General features: G+C 38.9%; 1 protein-coding gene across 9 annotated transcripts in view; it reads left to right on the plus strand.

Moving 5' to 3' along the window:
- Positions 1-12,460, plus strand: part of LOC118750544 — a 52,424-nt gene extending 39,964 nt beyond the window's left edge. For all 9 annotated transcript variants that reach the window (XM_036485264.1, XM_036485269.1, XM_036485273.1 and 6 more), the window contains one exon: positions 10,843-12,460. The gene's annotated coding sequence lies outside the window, so the exon portion shown is untranslated. The remainder of the gene's footprint in view (positions 1-10,842) is intronic.
- The last annotated feature ends 7,359 nt before the right edge of the window (positions 12,461-19,819 follow it).

Here is a 19,819-nt window from a genome sequence, read left to right on the forward strand (position 1 = left end):
CGAAACATCTCTTCGCATGCCCGGAAAACCCCACAACCCTAACGGCGACGTCCCTGTGGACCGACCCCATAGAGGCTGCACGCTTCTTGGGCTGCCGTTAGTGGAACTCGACGACAACGACTGAGATATCAGCCGATCTGGGCGGGGTTGTTGTAGCCGCTACAACAACAACAACAACAACAGCCACTATGAAAATGCCCAGACTGACATACGATAAAAGAAACGGTGGGCACATACCACGAGGCGAGAAAAATATTTTGCCTTTTTTGGAATTGGACACGGACCGAACAACAAGCAATTATTAAAGCTGACGGCATTGGTTTGGTTAAAGTCAATCCTCAGAGTGCGTATACCTGGGGAATATACTTATCCGCATTGTTCTACCACATTCCTTCCGGCAAATTCCCAACCAAGTTGTTACCTGTGAAAATCTTAATTCTGTGGATATAAATTCTGGTCTATTCATTTGGCAGCAGTTAGACCACCGTACACCGGTAATCCCAAAATCATCAAACGTAAGTCAACCTCATTATTATCACCATCCCATTGGAAACGAGCTACCCAACAACAATTTATCGAGATTCCTGTTTGGACCGACAAGAAAAGGTCAAGCAAATCATTGGCGCCCAACTACACCTTTTCAAGTTTATAATGAGAAAATGTAAATTCATATTGAGAAATCCTAAATTGATAATGAGAAGCGCAAATTCATATTGAGTGAGTACAACTTCATAATGAGAAATATAAATTTATATTGAGAATATATAAGTTGATAATGAGAAATATAAAATCATAATTACAAAATAAAAATTGATAATGGGAAATATAAATTCATATTGAGAATATATAAATTGATGATGAGGAATGTAAGTTCGTAATGAGAATATATAGATTGATAATGAGAAAACGTAAATTCCTAATGAGAAAATGTAAATTGATAATGAGAACATAAAAAATTATATCAATGGAGAGCAAGTACTTTACTCTGGAGTCTGCGAGCTAATGTCGCGATATTGGGTGAATTAAAGCAAGCATCAAAGGACACTGCCAAAAAAATTTATAATATATACAACCCGAAATTAAAGTTGGACAACTCATTTACACCCCCGCTGTGTGTGAGCGCCCCCATTTGCCTTTTTATGTGTAACACTTCAGCTGTGGTTATTGCATCAATAAAGTGGACGTTTGGCCCTCTGAAAGCAGGGAGCTGTAGAGTGGCGCGGTGGCCAATTTTTTTTATCGGCCTCGTGACATTCGGCAAAACAAATTAAAATTTGTTTCATCCTTTCATGCTATTTGTTTACCACTTTCGGCTCGTTTTAATTTGTTATCCTGCGAGTTCATGGTTATTGGTTGCGTATGGACTTTTTTGCAACTGTACAGATTGCCCTCGAGATAATTTGGTGCTCAATTCTACATTAAACTGGTTTTGTACTTTTCTTTTTAATTGTCCAAGGGTAAAACTGCAGTCACCTTCAAGCCAGGATAACATAGTCATCAAGTTGTCTTCAGTCAGCCTTTTGCGGTCGCTTACACCTCTTGGTTTTGCTTCCGAATCTTCGCTAATGATCCAACGATAGACTTGAGTGTTAATATTTTCTCATTATGAATTTACGTGTTCTTATTATCAATTTATATTTACTCAATATGAATTTACATTTCTCATTATCAATTTGTATTTTCTCAATAAGAATTTTTATTTCTCATTATCAATTTGTATTTTCTCAATATCGATTTACATCTCTCATTATCAGATTATATATTCTCAATATGAATTTACATTTCTCATTATCAATTTGTACTTTCTCAATATGAGTTTACATTTCTCATTATCAACTTGTATTTTCTCAATATGAATTTTCATTTCTCATTATCAATTTGTATTTTCTCATTATAAACTTGAAAAGGTGTAAACGGGTGAAAAAGAATAAGTTTTGTTGAACATAGCCACACTTAAGCCCGGCATAAAATAACCGCGTGCTCAGCTGAGGGAATATAGCAATTTCATCATCGAATCAATTTAATACATCATAAAATAAGATTTAAGGAAAAATTAAAATCTTTTAGTTATTTTCCTCATTTTGTTGGTCACAAAATTTTACGTCGGTGAACCGTACATATTCGAGTTTAATAGATTTTTGATAAATTTTTTCTTTTAGAAATTCCGCTATTATAAAGCATCATTGATATTGAATCAAATAATTATTTTTTGAATTCATAATCACTGTAAATCAATATCGTCCTCAGTCTTCACACGGCATGATTTAATTGATTTTTATTGGAGCTCGTTTTCAATCAAAATTTTGGTGAATATTTTGATTATTTATTTCCGTGATCGATCTGCGATGCGAACACCATTGATCAGCAGTCATACTCATTCTCGTTCAGTTCAATTCGCCAATTCTGAAAGGCAAGTTAATTAAATTTTTTTAATCAAGTTACACCACACATCGACGTTCAAGATTTTTGAACCAATAACTTGTCATTTCGTCAACGTAACCGATAACACGGTCAATATTAATTGAACCAAACTATTAATTTTTCTTAATTTTTTTGTAATTTCTTTGGGTATTCATTCCCAATAAAATTTGAAACTCGTATCAAATTAATTTCGTTTAACATTCTCAAACAGGTTGAATATTCTCAGTCTGATTTGGTCTTCCGGTTAATTCGGGGGTGGATAGTCTTGATCTTTGTTGCGTACCTTGTTGGCGACAGAAGGGACCGAAGGAGATACATGAAATACTCCCAAGAATTCAAGGCCTTCGCTGCATCCCGGGAGCAAACAACTTGGTCCATAAAAAGATTCGAGCTAGTGCGTTAAACGCCATTCTCAGCCCACGTTCGGTATAATACTAAACAAAATTTTGGACCGAAAATCACATGAGATATATAACCAATTGAGCGTGAATTTTATGTTAAACTAATTAGATTAAAAGCAATATTCAAATAGTGATCGATTTATGCGGCATTATTTTTTTAAATTGGATATTCGAAACTAACATAGATTGGTTTTCGCTGATTAGGCTTAGACACAATCATAGAATCATAATAATAATAAACAGAAGGAAATCCGGTATTGATTTTAAATCGAGTACCGCCATCTTATAACTCGGACCGTAATAGTACGGACTTTACGTCTACCGTTGGTCGAATTTTTTTAATAATCTGAATTTACAACTTGGTATTTGAGTTTCAGATTCGATTCCAAACCCGAATATACCGACTTCGGTTCAGGCAACTGAACCACGGTATACCCTGACCACTAGTACGGTTAATTCAAATACTGTACCAGCCGTTCTCAATTCAGTGTCAGGCGGGACGAAACACCCTCATTACACCAACTGTCCGAAATGGTGTCCGAGTTGTTGAGAACCCAAACACAGATGCAACAGCAAATGATCCGTGACCGGATTCATTTACAGACACCAATACCTGACGTTCGTGACATGAACCAAACCATGCCAACGACCCGGAATCATACCTGGATGGGTGGTCCTTCAACCTTACAAACTCAAACGATCAATACCTACCGTGGTCTTATAACGTCACATATCCAAGAAGCAATTAATCAACCATCTCATTTATATCCCAACTATTCGCTATCCGATCCACCACAATCACGACCAAATTAAGCCACTGTATTCGACGAATCTGCCCAAGCGGATGTAATGGATAGGAAATTCAGAGGCTTACCATCATGGATGGGACGTGCTCAATTCGATGGCATTCATGTGAACGAAAAATTTCTATCGGTTGAAGATTATTTGGCTATTATTGGCTCATTTCGATATAAGATTGGACCGACTATGAATTGGTTACGCGTTTGGTACCCACACTCACGGGGGCCGCTCGACAATGGTACTTCACCGAACTGAGAAACTTCGGAGATTATCAAGATTTTTGCACGAAACTTCGTGCTCGTGTCCTCAACAAACATACTCGGGCCCAAGTAATAATGTCATACGCACAGATTAAATTCGATCCACGTTCGCAAACACTGCTGAAACATATCGATGACTTGACATTCCAATTGCATGGTAATTCCTGTGGTCTGGATGAACGGGACCACGTTGATATCATCATTGGAACCTTATCCGATCATCTGCGTGAACTCGTCCACACTCGACAAGTCCACACGTTGGAGCAATTGCGTGAGTTCGCTCAGCGAATTGCACCACATTCGTTCATTGTTGCCACACCCCGTCCGGAAAGAACCCGTGCGGATAGACAGCGATCAGCGCCACGGGAAATTTCGGCAATACATGATCCACCGGATGATTCTTCACATTCGGATATACCGTTTCGTTTCCTGGGTCCGACTCCGATAACAGGGAATGTGCATACGTGAACAATCAAAAGAAACCAATTAAAGCATCTCAGAAACGTTGGTATTCGAAACCAGTCGAGGATTATAAAAACGACAAAAATCCAAAGGAGAATGATATGAAAGTAGGAACTATCGTCTACCCATTTCTCGCTGTTGAGGGCGACGAAAATGTACGATGTGCAAAATGTCTCGTGTGGGGCCATCACTTCAAAAAGTGTCGAACCCAACCGAATAGGGAGATCTGCTACAAATGTACACGACCGGGGGTTGCGTCTGATCAATGCCCGTGTTCAAAAAACGCGTAAGGGAGTCGATTGGGAGTAGTGGTCCATCGTACTCAGAATCCACAACTTTATCTAAATCCACTGTCTCTAACAATCCGCACTCTACCGAAGTCCCTCTACAAATCGACAACTCTTCAGTCCCGAATTCCAGTAATAATTCTACTCTGATTCTTAATGAATATAATCAAACTCAAAGGGATGGCGGAGAACCATCAACTAAATGTTCTGAACGAACACTACCAATTACCAAACCTACTTCAGCTCCAGTCCTTACTCACCAGCAAGACGCAGTCAACCAAGTTAACCAACCACGACTCCGCGATGTTTTCTTTATCTCAGACAAATGTTTGACATATAACATTCCGAACGATCGTCGCGATTATCTCACGGTTATGGTTAACAACCATTCTCATACGGTTTTACTCGATAGGTAAGCCGAAGTCAGTCATTTCACAAACATTTTATGAGAAGTACAGATGGGGGCAGTTGCAATCTACCAAAACCTCCATTGGTCTAGCCGATAATTCGATTTCTTTTAAGGCCATTGGTAAAGTGGATGTATTATATACGGTCGGTAGTCTTACCCGCCTGGTGCCAACTCTTGTCGTACCTATCTCACTGAAACACCCAATTATGGGACGGACATTCCTTGAGGCCTTCGAACTGGTGCAGAACCAAGAGAAAGCTCAACGATTTTTAAAACATACAGCCAAAGGTGATACTGAAGAAGTTGCATCCGCTAAAGTCGAAATGGTTACGGCGGATAATTTTATTAATTTTTGTAACCAGCCACCAGGGAGTGGGAAAGAACAAGCTCAGGTATCTTCTATGAGTAATGATCTGGAGCCAATTGACGCTTCCACACTCGGTTTAGAGGGTGAACTAGATGAAACTTATGAAACGCCAGTATCCAGTATCGCCATATGTGGCTGAACAAGTTCAAGCCGAATTGGATAAAATGCGTAGTCGTGACATCATTATGACCATCGAAGAAAGCCCTTGGCGGTCACCAATTCTGGCTGTAAAGAAGAAGGACGGAACGTGTCGCGTGTGCTTGGACGCGAGAGAGCTGAATAAAATTACCATTCCAAATGCCTATCCAATTACGGATACTAACCAAATTTTAGCACGACTAAAGTCAGCTAAATACCTAACCAGTATTGATCTGTCTCAAGCTTTCTTTCAAATTCCTTTGGCAAAATCGAGTCAACTGAAAACCGCTTTTGCATTCGGTAACAGACTTTATGCTTTTCGTCGCATGACGATAGAGTTGAGAAATTCACCCGCCGCATTAGCCATTCTCATTGATAAAATTTTCCGTGATTTGGTTCCACATGCATTCGCATATGTGGATGATTTCATAATTTGCACTTCGACGTTTGAAGAACACGCTAAGATATTGGCTATTGTTGCAAAACGTCTGGCTGGGGCCGGCTTAACCATCTCAACATCCAAATCGAATTTTTGTTGTAAACGATTGGAATTCCTGGATTACGTTTTGTCTCAAGAGGGTCTATCTGCGAAACCATCTCGTATTCGAGCTATTGTTGAATTTGCACGGCCCAAAACGGCAAAAGAAGTCAGACGGTTCGTTGGTGCAGCGGGCTGGTACCGAAAATTTATTGAACATTTTTCGGAGATCACAGCTCCCCTTAGTGAATTGTATAAAGCAAACCGAAAAGGACCCATTGAATGGAATACCGCTGCTGAACAAGCCTTTCTCAAAGAGTGTTTAACTACCACTCCTATTCTGACTATGGCCGATTATTCAAAACCATTCAAGGTTTATACCGATGCCTCGCTTATCGCAGCGGGTGCTGTTCTAGTACAAGAACATGATGGGAATGAACGCGTGGTTCAGTATTTTTCTAAAAAATTCTCGAAAGCCGAACAAAATTACACAGCATCCAAACGGGAATGCCTAGCCGTTCTCTTAGCGGTCGAAAAGTTCCGTCCATATTTTGAGGGTCGTGAATTGGTTGTGGTAACGGACCATGCAGCTTTGCGCTGCCTACAAACTCTCAAAGAACCAACTGGACGTTTATGCCGTTGGGCGATCCGATTATCACCATACGATCTCAAAATTATTCATAAACCAGGAAAACATTTAGATCTTCCTGACGCCTTGTCTCGTTCTTTTGCTCTACTCAACATCGTTCGTAGAAATCCAATTGACCTTCCGAGTAATTTTCACGTTAATCGTACCCCAATCACATCCGTGACCAACATTGACCCAAACACGTGCGATAAATGGTACAACAAAATGCATGCCATGGCCTCAAAACAACCATTATATAGATATAAAATCGAGAACAACCTCCTGTATCATCGATTGAAATTTTCCAATCAAAGTGCGGAAATACTGTGGACACTTTGTGTACCATCTTCTGACAGAGAAAAAGTCCTCGATGAAAATCATAACCAACATTCGCATCAGGGTGTTTGGAAAAGTTATAGACGTATCTCACAACGCTATTACTGACCAAATATGTATGAGTCTGTTTACCAGTACGTTCGGCAATGTGAACTATGCCACCGCATTAACCCAAGTAATGAGAGCACCAAAACACCTCACGGCGAATATAGAGACCCACAACGACCGGGTAGACAATTATCGATTGACTTCGTCGGAAAGCTGCCCATGTCTAAAAATCGTAACCAATGGATCTTCGTAGCCATCGACTGTTACTCGCGGTATGTCTGGGCGCAGCCCAGGAAAAACGCAAACGCCATATCCGTAGTCAATTATCTTCGACATATGTTCTCGGTGAATGGCTGCCCCGAACTCATTATATCAGATAATGGTACTCAATTCATCAGTCAAACTTTCGCAAAGCTTTGTGCCGATTATAATATCAAACACATGAAAACGCCTTTGTACCATCCACAAGCCAATCAGGTAGAGGCGACAAACAAAAGCATTAAACTTGGATTACGTGCTCACATGGCTGATCTTCTTGAACATTCCTCCTGGGAAAACTATCTTTCTCGTATTATTCATGATATTAAAACTTCAGTGCATTCAGCCACGGGCTACACGCCATATTTCCTACACACCGGTCGTGAATATGTGAAAGATGGAAACGAATATAAATTATTATTGGATGTAAATCCATACCATACCCAGAAGGTGGAAAAACGTAAAGTTCTGGCTGATGAAATTCGAGACAAACAGTTCGAACAATATCAACAAACCGCACAACGGGCATTGACCCGCAAAAGAGAACGACATTTCGAGATAGGCCCGGAAGTGTACATTCCCAATCCTAAACAGTCCGTGGCCGGAGAGGGCTATGCACAAAAACTAGCCCCACCAAAAATTAGAGCCTATGTTTCACGGAAACATGGTTCGAATTCATATGAACTGATCGATGATAAACACCGAATGCTTGGCAATTATTCGGCCGATTTAATCACAACACGTTAACTCATTCAGTATATTCGCCTTCACAAGAATTTCGATGAATATATGGCGGGCCTCCATATTCCATTGATTCTGCCATATTGAAATAATAATTACGTTTGTAAATGAAATGAATTACTGAATAAATTAATTAATAATAAATAGTTTTGTTATATCCATAGTTTTGTTATATTATATCCTCAGTACATTGCTAGTAAATCGATCAAAGCAAACAAGAAAAGATTCATAACTAAATCATTTACCAAGGCCTTTCATCTACCGTAGCTTACGTAATGCGTACTGAAACTAAATAGGAAAGACGAAGTAAGGCGCCATGAGAGCTCATTTGGATGGTTGGCGTAGGCAAGACGGCGCAGTTCATTTGTTGCAGAAGTCGTTTGACTTGTTGCTGAAAGCCATTTGACTTGTTGCTGAAAGCACGACGAATGGGTAATGTATCGTCTCGTATGTATGTATGTATTTATTGCGCGTCTACCATTCAATTGCTTTACCCACCGATGGCGCCAAGAGCGTGTTGGCAGGCTAGTTGTGAGGAATAAGCATACGTACATATGTACATCAATCAATGCTTCATTTCAAACAAGCAAATGTCCTTGAATTGTTTTTGAACTACAGTATCATGACTTCGGCAAACCCATCAAACATGACTTCGGCAAACCCATCAAACATGCCTTCAGCAACAAATCAAACTCGGCGCTATGACTTCTGCAACAAATCAATTCTATGGCGTGCCTCCGCTAACTGAGCCGTCTTGCCTTCACCAACCGCTTAAATGAGCTATCATGCTTTCGGCACTGTTCAAATGAGCTCTAAAGCTTTCGGCAACCGTTCAAATACGGCACTTGCTGGTTTCATGCACATTCATTCGGAATACTGGTTTGCCGAAATCAATATCAGTATGAGCTGTTATAAATATCGTTCACTTGTGGTGGCTTTATTAGTAAGCACTGCACGCTTTGCGCTGGTGTTCGTTCATCCCCCCGTTTTTAATGGGAGTAGGTTTAAAGTCGCAAAAACGGCATCGTTTGCCAATCTCTGATTCCGTCCGTGCGTCCGTCCGTATATACGATAACTCGAGCAAAAATTGAGATATCTCAACGAAATTCGTTATGTAGATTGCCCTTTATCCAAGGTAGGTTGGTATTGAAAATGGGCGAAATGGGCCATTTCCCATATAACGGTAGTTTCAAGAACTACGAAAACTGCGATATTTTAGTAAATACTGAAGCTTATTCATTGAAAATTAATATTTATAATGATTTTTAGACGTAAAATAAGAAGTTTATAAATTTTTGGAAAATGGGCGTAGCCACGCCCACTTATGATTATATATATATATATATATATATCTTAGTAATCGCTTCACCAATTTCTCTCAAATTTGGCACAATTGTTAGCCTCGGTACAACATACCAAAAGCCTGAAAATTTTTTAAATCGGACAATAACCACGCCCACACCCCATATAACGGTAATTTAGAGAAATACGAAATCTTCAATAAATCAGTAAATACAGAAGCTGATTTATTCAAAATTGATGTTTGCAATAATTCCTTAGCAAAAAATACGCTTATAATAAAATTTTGGAAGATGGGCATGACCCCGCCCACTTATGACCAAATATCTGTATCTCGCTAACCGTTCGATCAATTTGTACCAAACTCGGTACGATTATTGTGCTTGCCACATAAAGACAAAACATTCATACAACGGTAAATTTCAGAAATTCTTGAAACTTCGATATTTCGAATTTTAAGGACGGTAATTTACTCGAAAATTGATACTAACAACAATCCCTTGAAAAAAAGTAACATTATTATAGAATTTTGGAAAGTAGGCGTGATACCGCCCACATCTAACTATACACTAACTTTATCTCATTAAGTATAACTGAACATACCATCGAAATTGTTAAAAATAGGGTTAAACCACTCTTCTTACCATGTAACGGCAGTTTTCAGAAAGGTGAAAAACTATGTTTAATACTTGCGTCGGGTATTTAATGTTCGGCTCCCCCTGAACTTAGACTTTATACTTGTTTAAGGTTCATTATTTTGATATAAAAGTATAGCTCTTTATCTAACAAATAAATTTCAGGCTTTGTAAAAAATTTAAATAATTCCACAAACTTTTCATCCCAATTCAGTTTTGTAGCTTATTAAATTGTAGTATAATAAAGTGCAAGTTTGAAGCTGCCAATGGTATTTGTTAGATAAAAATAAAGAACCTTTCCCTAATTTTTTCGAGAAATGAAAAAAATTTTGTGTTTTCCGAAAGCAAAGCAAGCCTATTCGAGGGGAAGTGGTTAGTTTCTGCTGGAAAGATTTTGTCAGCAAGAAAACAGCTGATCAAAAACAGCTGGTTGGAATTTACACAAATCACAAAATTGTGTTTGATGGTTTGGAAGTTCAAAATGATAAAATAAGACTAATTAAACTTGCAAGAAGTAAGTAATTATTCGGTTAGTTAATAAACTGGTTCCGGATAACACTTTGTGACCAGTTTCCTTACGTTTTCAATTTTACACATTTGAATATAACAAAAGTTCTGTCAGCTGCTCGTCTAACTTGCAAGTTTCTGCGAATTTTCTGTTCGCGTACTATTCTGGATATTTTTCTCTTGTTAGATAACAGATGATATTCGACCGAATTTTTCTGCTAGATATTTTTTTACTGGATATTTTAAACGAACGTAGGTTTATATGGCTTTCATACATTTAAATGCGTAATATTTTTATTTATTCAACATTTTTTATTCAGTCTCATATGAACTTGTATTAACATATTTATTGTATACCTATTACAGAAGTAGTCTCGGTTCAAAATACGGTCTCTATATCGCCGTCATCATCGAAATCCTCTACCACGATGACAGATACCGTTAAAGATGTTGCCACTCCTCGATTAATATCATCGCACAATGAAAATCAATTTCAATCCGCAAGCAGCATACCACAAACCAAAATGGCTGGATATCCTAAGCAAACAGTTTTCCAGAAAGAAGGCAAACTATTTATTATTGATCCCTTACAAATGAAACTTAAGCAAGAACGAGGGAAACAGGTATCTCTGTTAAAACCACAATCTCATATGCAGAGACAACGTCAGCAAGAGGCGCACAAACAAAAAATGCAATTGAAAGCGTTTCGAAGTATTATATCAGATCACGATTATACTCTATCGCTTAATTTAAAGAACGGTGACGCACCGGTACCTCGAGAAATGGGAGCACGTATACCAGAACGGGGAACAGACACTATGGAAAGCAACGCTTTCGAGCTTCTGCAACAACGCCGAATTCAGTTCGAAAAAAGAGTTTTTGGCACAAAATGTCCCGAGCATGCGCTCCGCTGTGGATTATATATTACGTCGCTTGCCACTGATTGCTATGAAAAAGACTTTGGCTGCCGCCTTTTCTTTTGTGCATCATAGTTTTGAGGAATTCGATGCGCTTCCTGTTTTAAAACAGCGTTCGTGTGAATGGCTCCGGGCTAAATATATTACACGGTTTGTACGCAATCACAAACAATTTCAAGGATTATATTCCAAAAGCAGAGAACGGTTTTGGAGTACGCGCGAAGTGCTAGTTTATGCCCGACATCATGTATTCGCCCCCAAAATGAAATCATTTGACGGTGCGTGGTGCTTACTGCAACCTCAAACACTCAATTTTTCAGCACGAGGGAACCCTCCACAAGAACTAAGATGCATTGAGCCTAATAAATATTATTATCAGCAGGGGCAAGAGTTTTCGCAGTTTGTAAAGAAGGAAGTTAGATTCGAACAGGAGTCTTTTAAGTACGAATCTGTAACTCATATATATCGTATTACATCGTGGATAGATGAAATATGGCAAACATTTTTGGTCCTTGAAGCGAATGCAAAACACACTGCTTGGACAATTGATGTTGTTAGTATACCAGAATCCAGAAGTCGTAAAGCTACTCATATCGCTAGCCTGCAATTAAAGCATACAGACAGATGTAGAAAGAAGCAGCAATTATATATACCGATACCGGAGCATCTTGAAGAGTACTCACTTCTCGTAAGTGAAATTTGTCGGGATCTTGAAATACAACTTCAATCGGAGCAAGTTGAAAACGACGTACTTTTCCCCTTGGCGCAAGCAGTTATTACACACTGTTTAAAAATGTTCATTGAAAAGTTATTGAGACACACAGTCGCCTCAAAACATAACCATACAATCACAGGAATCTTAGATATTACAACACAGGATATTGGTAAAGTTTTGATTCGGAATTCGGAGTTTGATTTTTTAACCAACAAGCATTTTGGAACATACAAGTACGATAGTGAAAACGTAAAATGAGTGGCTTTAAGTGTAATTCTAATCTAGGAGATTGTTTAATATACATATTCATAAGGAAAAAGTACATTAAAGATCAAGTTACTATTGCCTGAAAGTCGATATTTCTTATGTACACTGCATTTGACTTACGGACGTTTTTGTTTATATTGAGACAGTTTTTCTGTCATATCAAAAATTACACGGTGCTACAAAAAAAAAAAATCACGAAGTACACCCGAAGCAAAAATTAGTGTAGGTTTTAGGTAGGATCGAGTACAATATGAAAATTCGTTTCTTATAGTTTCTGAACTCTCCATTTTTATTTCTTAAAAAAAAAAACGTTATTTTCGCAGGGGAAATTTTAGTGAAAATCGACCCGAAAAAAACATAAATTGGGGCGTCTAGGGGGGGGGGGTATTTTGATTCTAAAAGTGAAGACCCCAACCCGCGCCCACTTATAGTTTTTAAGTAATTTGTTGTTAAAGTTGCGAAATTCACCAAATATGTTGATGCAAATTGCATCGATTTTATCATCCAAAAGTGCGTGAAATAGATAAATGTGACTTAAATGTAAGCACTTTTAATGCACATGACCATTTTCTTTTAAGTAATATGATATTTTTGTTAATTTAACCACGATAAAGCACTTATAAAAGTAGTGAAGTAGTAAACATGCGAGGGTTGCAACTGAACACCGAAGTTGGTGCTGCCAGACGATTTATCATCACAATTTTTACTTGCGTCCACAGTATTTTTGCGTAGAATTACTTTCTGCGTAGGCGGCCTTCGGCCGCGCTTTAGGATTATAACCCTTACCAAATAGAATTCTCCTTTCGGTGTGCACCAACTGGGGCTACCGTCCCAGTGATGTAGCCTTGGGAAAGGATGAGGTAACTAGAATTCCCTTTCTGTGTGGTAAACCTGGGGCTGCCGCCCCAGTGATGTCTATTATGGTTACTGCTTACCCTTTTTTAGGTTCTTAAATTTTTTTTTTCAAATAGAGCCGCAGACGATCACGCGATTTTTTATTCCAAATTATTATTTTTTGAATATTTTATATTATAAAAAATATCGACGCAGGCGTAAATATTTGCTATTTTAATATTGTTTATTAAAAAATGCAAAACATATGGATTATTAATCGGCCCTATTGCGAATTTCACATGAAAAAATATTCCCAAAAATTATAAAGCAAAACAAAAACAATTTATTCACATGGAATTGGCGATCGGGCTGATTATTGTATTTTCCAAAGAAAAATATATACTTTTGTTAAATAAAATGGCCATAATTGAAATTTTTTTAAAGTATGTTATTTAAAAAGCACATATTCAAACCTACCCTTATGTTGTGGAGGTCATTATGAAATATAATTTGGGTATTTTACTGTCCCTAATTTTCGAACATGTGGTAGCACCCTTCTGTTAGGGTAATACAGCCATTTTGATTTGTTTGCTTGTTTACTTTGTTGAAGAAAAGTGGTGAAATGGTTAAACGCGTTTTATATTGTTTAAAAATAAAATAAAATACATTTATTGTAAACAAATCACATGTGAACATTGAAAAGATCGTGCATTTATGCAAGTTGTTGTTGTGGCGCCTACTAAGCCCCGTTCGGGGCGGTTCATCCATCAACGTTGTCGTCAATTTCAGCTAGGGGGAGGCCCAGGAAGTGTGCTACTTCCACAGGGGCTGTCCATAGGGACAGGGGCGTTAGCTGAGTGGGGTTCTCAGGGCATGTGAAGAGGTACCGGGAGTCATGTGGCGACTCTCCACATGCCGGGCATTGGTTGGGCACATCTTCGTTAATTCTGCTCAGGTAGCTGTTGAGCCTGCTGCAATAGCCAGAACGAAGTTGGGCTATTGTAGTGCGGGTCTCCCGATGCAGAAAAAGTTCTGTCCCGTCCACGTCCGGTGGTTGTGTGCCTAGAACGGCATTCACAGGGCGGGAGTCTACTTAACTTGAGACTGATTCCCTGTGAATGCCGTTCAGGGCCTGTCGGTAGGTTGACACGTCCAGAGGTTGTTTGATATACCTCTGGACTTCGTCTGTCAGTTGTCCGCTGGGATGGCCACGTCTGTGGCTCCCAGCAAGGATCTGCTTGCGGAGCATTATGTTATGCTCCTTCACTGGGAGCATCTGGGCCTCGTCATGAAGGTGGTGTTGAGGCGTCATCAGGAGGCATCCTGTCGCAGTTCGTAAAGCCGTGTTTTGGCAGATCTGTAGCTTCATCCACTGTGTCCTGCTAGTCCCCGGCGACCATACGGGCGCTGCGTAGTTTAGAACCGGCCGGCCAATTCCCTTGTATGTTGCCAACAACGTTTCTTTATCTTTGCCCCAAGTGCTGCCGGCCAGCGACTTGAGGACATTGTTGCGGCTCTGCACTTTGTTGACAATTGCGGTTGTATGCGCCGAGAAGGAGAGCAGACTGTCGAAGGTAACTCCGAGGATTTTCGGGTTATTCACCGTCGGTATTGTTACGCCATCGACGTGAATACCCAGTGGCAGTCTGACCTCCTTCGTCCAGGTGGTGAAAAGGGTTGCCGAGGATTTCGCAGGGATAGAGCAACGCTCCTTGCAGTGAAGAAGCGAGAAAGTTCGGAGAGGTAACCGTTTACTTTCGAGCACAAGTCATCAATTCCATTCCCAGACGCCATGATCGAACAAACGTCAGCATACGAGACTATATTAACACCCTCTGGTGGCTGAGGAAGCTTTGAGATGTAATAATTAAATAGTAGCGGGGACAGGACACCACCCTGTGGTACCCCCTGTTTAATTTTACGTGGCTTGCTAGTTTTGTCTCTGAAAATTACTGACAGGGTTGAATTGCCGTGCAACTTCGTCTCTTGGACCGCAGCTATTAATATTCCATGCCTTCCCATAAAGATAGCTATCTCCTCGATCTTGCTCTGGAGTCCGTTACAGTTAAATTGTAGCACCTTCGTGCGCCTTGGGAGGCCGATTGTGATGTGTGGTGTTAAAGAGATGTGTTGCCTGCCGGCCCCCTGCTGTACGTGCTGCAAAAGGGGGTGCTGCCTTGTGATGGTTGGCGGCGTCGCGGGGGAGGGATGCGGCGGGGCAGCACAGCAGGGGCCCACATAGTTACTCGTCCAATCTCGCGTGTTGCGAAGTCCTGGGCACGCCCTAAAGTGGCACCAGCCGAGGCAAGAGTTGCACTTGACTGATGTCACGTTACGGTATATTCTGGACTGACAAACAGAGCAGATTGTCGGAGGGACTAGGAGTTGCCGGCGGCGGTGTGTGGTTGCTATTGTGTTTGTTTGTGTGTCTATTGTTGTGTTGTGTTGGGGTGTGTTGATTATGTGCTGCCCAGGCGGGTGGTGGTTTGCTGTGGAGGTGGTCCGGTTCGCACAGCATGGGGCCACGAACGACGTGATCCTTTGCCGGTGCGTACGCAGGCCCGAGCAGTTACGGAGGTGACTCCACCCGTCACAGGCGTTGCACCTGACCGAGGTGGAGTGTGTATGCAGTCGTCTCTGGCATACGCAGCAGGTGTAGGTTTCTGGCCCTGCGTTTCACTCTATGCCAGCCCTGAGCAGAAGGGTGCGAAGAAGGTGTAGCCCTAGGATCGAACAACGTTTGATGGATTTCGCCGACCTAAACGGGGTTAGATCGCCGAAACAACAGCCCTTGGTCGGGTGAAACCCGAGTCATTCCGGTACGTAGAACCGGCTGTCGTGGGAATGCAAGTTCAAGTGATAGCTGCACTTTTTATATGAAAATTTGCTAATGGAAGTGCAAAAATTTTTAACAACAAATTACTTAAATACTAGTATTAAAAAAGTGAAATAAGGGAGAATTTATGTAAACATATCTTTTTCTTAGCATCCTCGTTAAGTTTCATGAGACAATTCGTTATATTTTTGCTAAAACACACACATGTCGACGTACACTACAGTCAACCCTTTTCGTACTTGAGCTTGAGTATTTTTTATCCGATCTTAAAAGCCAAACATGTTTTGAAAATGGGAATTTATAGACTTTTAATGTGGTGTATAAAAATCAAGGAATGAAACCGATTCAAAATAACGTTCCGGTTTGGGTTTCGGTTTTGCCAGGTGTTTCGGTTTTGGTTTCGTTCTTCAAAATTTATTTCGGTTTTGTTTTCGGTTTCGTTCCGGTTTCGGTTTTTCACAGAAATTTTGTTGATATTATTTAAATCACAATGTCTTAAACGTTGAGGAAAGAATATCGAAAATTACAGTTCACTGATGATATCAACACTAGGTTCTTTCCCTAACAATCCGGACCGGATTTGGTAATTAGAGAATAAGAGAAACATTTTCTTTCAAAAATGGAACAAAGTTCAGAAGTACGGAAACGCAAAAACCCACATTTCGTGCCCACAAGTCGAGAAACAGCTGATTCACGTTGTTCTTGTTGTTGTCACTGATACCATGTTCTGACCGACATCGGAAACATGTTTTCGTTGCTAAAACTGGTTTTCGACCTGAAACTTGTGTTTTCGTCCATATAAAATCTGTTAAACGAAAACCAGTTTTCGCTGAAAACTACTTGAAAACTCACTTTCCACTCATTCCAATCGGAGTCTTCACTAGTTTTTTCGATTATTTATCGAAGTGGAAGTCATATTTTATCATCTTTAATACGCCATTTCGGATTTATTGTTAATTGCCTGGCCAAAGCAAAATAAGAATGAAAGTTAAAGGTTGTAAATGAAAAGAAAATGAAGGAAAAATGTTTTGGTTGTCGGTCAGAACATGGTATTAAATGCACACACTGGGATATTGAATTTTGGTTTCACAAATTTGATTTTAAGTACATAGATTGAAAATACATCAACAGGCCATTCACTTTTCCTTAAAATCACCAAGTAAATGCAAGCAACATGTAAACACAATACAGCTGATATGCACTTTGACACTTTATCCATTTTTACTCGGAGAAAAATTCCGGGCTGTTTCGGGCAGGAAGAAGAATACACTTACGATCGAATACGCTCGAATTTTCGCTCTCTATTACCCATTTTGTTGAGTACAGGAATGATTTCTGGGCTATTTTGGGCACACGCGGGATCTCGCATTGCGTACGGGAAAGAAACTACTTAAATATAATTAATCGATTATCGATTCACAACAACAAAGTCATCAGCAGATTTTTGCGAAAAGTTACCCTGCCATACTTATTTACTACTTAACAAGAATTTTAGCAAGATGTTGCTGATTTTGGTTAAATAAATCATTTATTTCAAAGAAATTTTTATTTATTATTTCTGTAAATTTCTGGAAACCTGTGATTGAAATGGTTTCGGTATCGTTCCTTTTCAGGTCAAGATAACGGTTACGGTTTCGGTTTCGGTTTTGAAAAACGAAACGGTTTTAAACGGTTACGGTTTCGGTTTAGGTTTCGGTTTCATTCCTTGATAAAAATACATATATTTTTAGATTTAGGGTAAAATTGAAAAAAACCCATTTTGCCTAATTTTTCTAATTTCCTAAATTTGTATAAAAATTGCTAAATATGTAGTATTTATCTAAAAGTGCATTTATTTTTGAACAAATAGGTACCCCACTTAATGCAATTGCATAATTGATTTCAAACATTTTCAAGACGGTGCTTAAGGAGGCTGAGCGCAATGTGTATACCAAATTTGGTCGAGATCGGTGAAGTAGTTTTTCAGATAAGCATTAGGGTGCCCATTGAAAATGTTTTTTTTTTTTGGAAATGTCAAGACCCTACCCCCTAATTTTATTCGTTTTTATGAGAAATATTATTGCCTATTTTTATAGATTTTTTAAAGATCATTTAGAGGTCGCGACCAGCGTTGCCGGGTTGACGTTCGGACGTTTTTTGTGTAAAAATGACGTTTTTTAACTTCCCAGTAATTTTGTTCTGTTACTAAATCTTTTAAGTATAACTGATTTTGAATTATAATCTTAATAAATCTTTACAAGCTTTGTTTTTTGCCGCAGCTTCTTCAACAGATATTTATTCTTTGGACACAGATGACTTAAATATGATGCAAATCAAGCGTACGCGCATTATTAAAATCAACGCGATTCTTTAGCAACTTAAACCTTGCACATTATTACCCTGGAATTTAATGGGCTTGATAGCATACTCAAAAAAAATCTTAAAAATCTGAATATAAAGTTGAAAATCTAGCTGATACTGCAGATTTTTTATAATTGTTGCACAAAGTCTGAAATGTTGATTTTTATTTCGTTTGTTATATAATGGGCTATGCTTTTATGGAAAAATAATAAATCATATATATATATATAATAATATAAATAATAAACAATACTTAAACAAAAGAAAAACAGCCACAATCGATAAAAATATTGATTACCTAATCAGCTGATCACAAGTGTATGTATAAAATGATTTTTATATTAACGATCTCAAACCAGTTTACAATGAATTTTAAATGTGCTCTGTCGAAATGATATTTTAATATACCTTACGTAAATACTTATGTACCTTTGTAATCAATAAAAGTTTAATAAGAACAATTCTGTGCGCATACATTTGAAAAATACGTTTTTGGGAAGGAAATTGCGTTTTTTCAGACCAAGAGGGACGTTTTCTCATGCCGAAGACTTGGCAGCATTGGTCGCGACCCGTCGATTTAGGTCAGAAAATACGATTTTGTAGATTTATGAGTTTTGGAATGACTGTTTTTTATTCGATTTCAAAGAACGGATATGATCTGATAAGTGGATATACATATAGGCCTTTAAAATGGTATATCGTCGCTTGGCGCGCAATACCTCGTATCCGCCAAATGCAATACCAATGCAATAATTTTAGGAAAATGGGGGTGGCAGCGCCCACTTATATGATATATGCGTATCTCTAAAACTACTTGACCGATCTCAACCGAATTTGGTATACACATTGCGCTTAGGCTTCTTAAGTGCCATATGGAAAATTTTTGAAATCGGACAAAAACCGCGCGCTTCACCAACGTAATGGTAATTTCAAAAAACTTAAAGCTAGCTCTATTTTACGTCTGTCAAGTTAGCACTACACTTTTCGAAATTGGAAAGGTTAACTACGGCATTAATTGTAGCTTTTTTGTTGTAAATTTGTTGTGGAAAGAAAAAAAGTGTAGCTCTCGTTTTTTAAGAAAAAATGGTATGTAGTGCTAACCTGACCCATGCACCTCGATAGAATTGAGGTATCCAATACGGTAGTATGCCATTAATTGTAGCTTTTGACTTAAAAATTTGTTGTGAAGAGAAACAATTTGTAATTTTCGTTTTTCTGGAAAAAATTGAGTTGACCGTTTTTCGAACAAAAGTTAGTATGTAGTGCTAACTTGACACCATGCACCATCGACGACAGAATTGAAATATTGAAAAGGTTACAACGGAATTAATTGTAGCTCTTTGTTGTGGAAAGAAAAAAGTTGTTTCTTTCGTTTTTTAAGAAATAATGGTATGTTGTGCTAACTTGACACCATGCACCTTCTTCTTCTCTTCT

This window comes from Rhagoletis pomonella, unplaced genomic scaffold, assembly GCF_013731165.1.
Source record: "Rhagoletis pomonella isolate Grant_MI unplaced genomic scaffold, Rhpom_1.0 Rhpom_scaffold_00297, whole genome shotgun sequence".
Classification (NCBI taxonomy): Eukaryota; Metazoa; Arthropoda; class Insecta; order Diptera; family Tephritidae; genus Rhagoletis; species Rhagoletis pomonella.